Source organism: Apteryx rowi, unplaced genomic scaffold, assembly GCF_003343035.1.
Source record: "Apteryx rowi isolate R43461 unplaced genomic scaffold, aptRow1 scaffold_6, whole genome shotgun sequence".
Taxonomy (NCBI): Eukaryota; Metazoa; Chordata; class Aves; order Apterygiformes; family Apterygidae; genus Apteryx; species Apteryx rowi.
The window spans coordinates 1,468,888-1,475,315 of record NW_020450871.1 but is presented as its reverse complement, the minus strand read 5'-3'; the positions used below and the strand labels follow the sequence as shown (position 1 = coordinate 1,475,315).

The 6,428-nt window shown below is 63.6% G+C and overlaps 1 protein-coding gene across 1 annotated transcript in view; it reads left to right on the top strand.

The window, feature by feature from the left end:
* The first annotated feature begins 263 nt into the window (after positions 1-263).
* Positions 264-6,428, top strand: part of RAI1 (retinoic acid induced 1) — a 21,341-nt gene continuing 15,176 nt past the window's right edge. The window contains exon 1 of the mRNA XM_026082964.1: positions 264-308. The gene's annotated coding sequence lies outside the window, so the exon portion shown is untranslated. The remainder of the gene's footprint in view (positions 309-6,428) is intronic.

The window sequence follows — 6,428 nt, the reverse complement described above, 5'->3', positions numbered from 1 at the left end:
TGACCCTCTCCATAAACAAAGGAGAGGCAGAGGGAGGGTGGCTGGCATGTTAATATACTCTCCCCCCCTCTTTTCCTCCCTTCATCCCTCTGGGAAAGGCCTTTGCAGATATAAGCAAACCTTGATTAAAAGCTGCCTGACAGGCAACGGCAGCAGCAAGCAGCAGGCAAGGAAGCTCTCCAAGTCCAAAGGGAGCCGCCGCCGCCGCCGCCGCCGCCGCCGCCGCTGCCTCCATTCTCAGATGTCCCTGATCCTTTAATCAATCACAGCCGCGGAAGAGGAGAGCAAACACACATGCTGAGGCAGAGGTATGTGCACGCATCCGTCGGAGCCGGCGCGGAGGCACCGGCGCGGAGCCGTTCCCGCGTGCCGAGCCGAGCCGGCCCGGCCTCTTCCCGGAGGCGCCCGGAGGCCGCGGCACAGGGACGAGGAGCCGCGGCGGGGCGGGCTGCAGGCGGGACCCCCGCGGGGTGCGAGGCGGGTGGCCGGGACCTGGACCGGGACCTGGACCGGGATGTCCCCCCCCCCCACCTGGTGCAAAAGGTGCCACCGGGCTGGGGAGACGGTGCCGGTTGCTGCTGCTGCCGCTGCTGCAGGGGCGGCGAGGAGCCGCGAGCCGTGGCCTTGCCCCGGATCGCCGGCTTGCAGAGCAAAACCGCCTCCCCGGATGATTTGTCACCAGCTCCCGCACTGTCGCCGCCGGGCTCGCTCCTCGGGGGCGGCGGGAAGGAGAAACGCGGCGTTTTAGCAAAACCCGGCGCATCCCGCTCGCTTCCGCCGCGCTGCCCCGCGCGAGGCTCGGTGGCGGCGGTGGCGGCGGCGGTGGCAGCGGTGGCTTTGCCCGCGCGAGGCCGGCAGGGCCAGGCGGCGACGGCGGCGATTTCGTTGTTTGTTTTTCGCCGTCGCTTATTTTTAGTGCCGCGTCTTAATATATTGTGACAGTGCCCTGGGACGCGCTGCGCCTCCGTTTGGATGATAAGGTGTCTAGGGCAGAGCCGCTTGACGCCGCAAACGAGTCTCAGCCAATCGCCGGCGTCACAGCGGCTAACGAGGCCCCTCGTGCTAACGGGGGKCCGGCGGGGGGGGGGGGGGCAACCTGTGCGCCGAATTCGTCAGAGCTCAGCGCCGCCGCGCGGAGCGGCGGGGAGGGACTCGGCGCGGCCCCCCCCAAGCTCCCCTTCAGCAGTTCTGGGCTTTGAAGCCCTTTTCCGTTTTTAATAACGGGGGGGCAAGAGCAGGCGGCGAGGTGCAAAGTGCCAAGAAACCGTCTAAAACCCCCAAAAGCCAGGGCGGAGGGAGCGGGGTGTGCACACGGCTTGGCCGGGACACGGGAGCTCTTTTGGGCACGGAAAGCTTTGCCGCGTGTCTCCGGATGGCCGGGAGAGAGGTGTAAGCGCTCCTGCGTCTCCGGAGGAGGATGCCGGCGGGATGCATGGTGCCTTTTGGGAGCGGGCGGCTGGGCAGCCGCGGCTGCAGGCAAGTCCCCGAGCTTCGGAGCGGAGCCGGCTTCTCCCGCTCCTGCTTGTTAGTCCTCGCCCGCAGCCTTGCTGAGCCTTCAAGGATTAAACACTCGCGCTCGTAAACATGTTTTTGCAGCCGCCGGGTGGGATGCGCCAGGATTTGTGACTTGGGGCGAGCGGGAAACGGGAGCCTTTGGAGAGCAGCGAGCCGCCTCCGTGCCGGGCGCGAAGCCGGGGCTGTCGGTGGCTCCCGCGTGCCGTGCCGGGAAGGAAAGTTTAAGCCCAGCGTTGACATCCTGATTTAGGAGTTTTCCTCCTTTTTTTTTTCCCCCTGCTCCAAGCAGCACAGCCCGACTAGTCTGAAGGAAACCGGAAGGAAAACGTGCAGGGTTTGGCCAGGCGGCTCTGCCTGGCGCCGCCGCGCTCCGGAGCCCTGGATCCGGCCCGTGGCGCCGGGGCCTCTCCATGCAAGTGCCGCAGCAGCTCCGGAGGGAAATAAGACCCTCGTTTTTTGGGGGGGGTTGTTTTTGGCACGGCGTTTCTAATCAGCAGCGCCCACCGGCACGCCGCCGCAGGCGCGCGGCTCGCTGCTATTTCGGGAGCCTACTTGAAATACACCTGCGCGAGGGGAGAGGCAAGTAAATACGCCAGCAGCCCTCCGGAATAAAACCCCCCGCGGGGGAGCGCCTGCACGGTTAGAAGAGATACGGGGCTTTTAAATAAAAAAAAACAAAACACCCTGGTAGGTCAAAGCCATCGTTGCCGCGAGCAATTTGAGGACCGAGGGGGACCGGCCCCCTTTTGCGCAGGGATGCTGTCTTGCTCCCGCGTCTCCCGCATGGATTTGCTGGGCCTCGGATGCCGGAAACCCCGGCGCCGCCTCCGCGGGATGCATCCGACGGCGGGGGCAGAGCAAAGGACAGGCCCCGGTGCTCGTGCCTGGGCTCCGTGTCTTTGCCGCACGCTGCGGTGCGGCTCCTGCCTTTTTTTCCTCCCCTTCCCCTCCTTCCCTGAAACATTATAAATCAAACGGCTTAAAATGTAAAGCATCAAAAATTCTAAAACCTTCATCTATTATTAACTGTGACAGTAAATTCTACCTCTGAATGTTTTACATAGCAACTGTTACCAGGACTCTCCGCATCCGGAGCTGATGCTCCAGCAACTTTAAATCACGGCAGCGTATTCCAGCAGCGAGGGGCGATGACTAGACAGGCCCGGCCGGCAGCCCCGCCGGGCCGCGAGCCTCTTCCCTTGGTTGGAAAACAGGCGGAGAAGCTGATCGCACGCGTCGCAAACGCCGCCCGGCCGCGCGTCCCGGCTAACGAAGGAGCCCGGCGCGGGGGCACCGTGGTGGCGCCCGCGTCGCCCCGCCGATGCTGCCGCCGGATTTATCCCCTTGGCCGTCCTCGCGTGCGTGACTATGTGCTTTGGGCCTGGGCCAGCCTAAAATTAACACCGGAGCGGCGGTCCGCGGAGGAGCCGGCCGCCTTTCCGAAGCTGCCACGGATGGAGCCGAGCAGCTCCGAGCACCTAGCGCGGCTCCGGGGATGCCCGGGAAGGGGTTTCCCGGTGCGCGGGGACCACCGTGCTGAGGAGCAGCAAGGCATCGCGTCCCGCTCGCTGTCCCGTCGGGCCTCCCACTTCGTTAAAGCCCCGCGTATCCTCGGGGTCTGCCGGGCCGTGTCCCGCGGCCGGAGCATCTCGGAGCCCCCCGCTCCGGCATCGCTCGGAAGAGCCGCGCCGCGACGAGGTGCCGTCGCTCCCCGAACCCCATCGCTTTTGCCAAACGCGCGCCGCCGGCACGTTGCGTTACGGAGCATCGCAAATAACACGACGACGTCGAAACCCCCTTGCAGGAGGCAGAGGTGCCCCCGAAAGCCGTGCCCTCTCCCCGAGAAGGCTCCCGCGCGCCGCCCCGCTTCCTCGCTTCGGAGCGGCGAGCCAGGCGGCTCAGCGGCCGCCCCCCCCGCCTCCCTCCCTGCCTCCCTCCCGCGCCTCCCCGGGGACAGGCAGCAATTTTCCTTCTCTGAAGACGCTTGCGGAGGTTTGAGTGAATCTAGGAAGCAAATCTAATTGGCAACCTCGTAATTCCTCGGGGGGACATGTACTTTGGTCATATCTAAGCACATTCCAGCCAGCGTTTAAGACACACCGAATCCAAACTTGGACAGTGAAATACCGGCAGCTCTAAGCTCCTTATCTATTTCAGGCAGATTAACTCCTTAATCATCCCTTTTGGAAGTTCCCTGCCCCAAATTCCTCGCCCCCTCCCCCTCCTCCCCCCCTTTTTTCCAGCAGGAACAAAAGGAGCAGCCGGGATTTTGCCGGGCGGTAAAGGTTAGGATCCGTGCCGGAGATGATTGACAGAGTCAATAATAGGGAAATAGAAGAAGGCCTTTCGAAATCTGCTTTCCTAGTTAACCTGCCGGAGTATTTGTCTTCAGGATTTGGAGACAGGCAATGTATAATACCGAAATAATTTATCATGCAACATCAAACGTCGATTTTTTTTTCCTGGTCCCCCATCTTTTTTTTTTCTTTTCTTTTTTTCCCCCCCCTTTTTTCCCCCCAGGATGCCTGCTCAGCCTCCTGCAAAATAGGTTAAGCCCGGAGCAACGCTCCGCCGGCGCGCGCACTCCTTCCCGCAGGGCCGTGCGCGGCGGGCGGCCTCCGCGCAGCACCGCTCCGCGGCGGGGCGACCTTCATTTCTTCCTCTTCTCTTTCTCTCTCTCTTCTCCCCACAACAGGAGAAGAGAAGTGCGGCTGGGAGCTCGGGCATCCCGCTCCGCTCCGTGCGGGACATGGTGCCGGCACGAGTTTGCTCCCCGGAGCCGGGCGCCGCTGCGCCCCAATCCCGCACCCGCCGTGGGGAAGGGAGTTTCGGCAGGGCTGTGCCGAAGGCCGCGCTCGGAAGCGGCGGGTAAAGTTGATTGGAACAACGCGGAAAGGGCCCAGAGGGGAAGCGGAGAGCGTTGGGAGGCGAATCCGTTTATGCCCAAGGGGTTGTGGAGCCCCGTGGAGCGCTCGACAGGCGCTGGGGCGGTCTGCGGTAACGCTCGAGAACGCTCTTCTGCATCGCCGGCGTGAATTTTCCCGCGCGCCCGCCGGGGGCGGCAGGGGAGCGCAGCACGGTGGGGTCCCCGCTGCGCCCCGGGGGGCACCGGCGGCGGAAAAGCTTATTTATGGGCAGAAAGAGGCAGCCGCTGCCTTACGGAGAGGGAAAGGAGGGATGCAGGGAGGAGAGGGACAAATTTCCCAAGGGACGGAGTCGAGATGCTGGGACGCGGCAAGGCGAGCGGAGATGAGAGTACATGAGGTGGTGAAGCCCGGCTGGTGGGGCACCGCACCGCGCTGCGCCAGCGCCGGTCCTCAACGGGTTCTGGTTTCCGCACAAACCCGCAGAAAGTTTTTCCCTGTGGCAGCACGCAGGGCTCGGCCTCACGGTGGCGGGACGGTGCTTCCCGGCCTCGCGGTGCTGGCCCGGGTGCTCGGCGCTGCACAAGCACCGCACGTGGTGCGCCGTGCTGGCGTGGGAGCCCCAGGGATGCCGGCGGCGCGTCCCCATGGCCCGTGGAGGTCCCGAAAATGCGGCTGTGCCACTGCGTGATTTTATTCCTGCTTTAAGGGGAAACTGAGGCACAGGGCAGGGCAGCATCTAGCGAGCAAAACCGAGCGGCAGGGCTGCATCAGCCGGGGGGCACGGCTGTGCCGGGGGGCGTTTTCATCTTTTTTTTTTTTTGGTGCTCATAATAGTGATTGGAATAGTTAATTATTATTGGTATCGAAGTGAGTCAGCCCAATAGTGGGTTGGAAGGAAGGAAGGAAGGGAGGAAGGAAGGAAGAAAGAAAGATAGCGACCCATCAGACAGCAAATGAGCACGGAGGAAAACCAGAAGTGCGCTGTCAACGCCGCCCGAGGGCCGGACAGGCTGTCGCCTCGCCGCGAGCCCCGGCGCAGCGCCTTGCTCGGCAGGCCGGCGGGTTATCTGAAGGTCACTGCGGCGGTGGGCGACCTGCGCCCTCCCCTCCGCCGGCGAGGCTGCCGCCGTCTTCGCCCCGTTCCCGCGGCCCCGGCGAGTGGCGGGAGCTGGCCGGCCCGGGATTCCCGCGGGGAGAGGCAAAATTTGGGGTTTTCCCGTCTGCGGCGGGCACCGGAGCGCGGCTGTTTTCTGCACACGGGGTGCAGGGAGCAGCCGAATTGAGGTTGCACTGGCCGGGGGGCAGCGGGGATACCCCGGCGAGCCCGGACCCCCCCCCCCGCCGCCGCGGCCGGCGGCGCCACGCAGCATCTCGGCTTGTCCTTGCTTTTGTGTGGCTGCGCCCGGAGCAGGGCTGCGGCGAGATCGAGGTGCCGAGGCTGCGGGCTGCGAGTCCCTCTTTAACCTCGCTCGTATTTTCTGCGTAGCGATCGACTTGTTTGCCTCTCTGCCGTGAGCGCCTCAAGGTTGATGTCAATCCCGTTGTCAGAGGAAGCGATAAACACGAGTTCGCCCTCCCTCCATGTTAAGTCCGGCTATGAATTTTGCTACCGAGCGTGCTTCCCTGCTGGAGAGAGATTTGCCCAGGAAAGCTCGGCTCAGGTTGAGCATCTGCTTTGCAGTGAGCTTCCTGGCTTTTTGCTTTTCCTTTTTTTTTTTCCCCTCCCTCCCTCTCTTTTTTTTTTTTTTTGCAAAACCCTTCTTGCCAGCTGGCGTTTTGCAGAGGCAGGAAGAAACACGGCCACTTGCTCAGGGTTTTAGCCCCTTGCCGACCTGCCTTTGGCGCAGCATCCCTCCTCCTCCTCCTCCTTCTCCTCCTCCTCCTGCAAACCGCCAGGCTGGGAAGGGCCACGAGCCCCGGCTCTCGGACCCGCGATACGAGGGAGCCAAAAACCACAGCCGGAGCAAAGGGAAAAAAAAACACCCCAAGGAGGGGAGAAGGGAGGCGGCGGGCAGGGGTGCGGGAGGGGGCCGGGGGGGCCGCGGG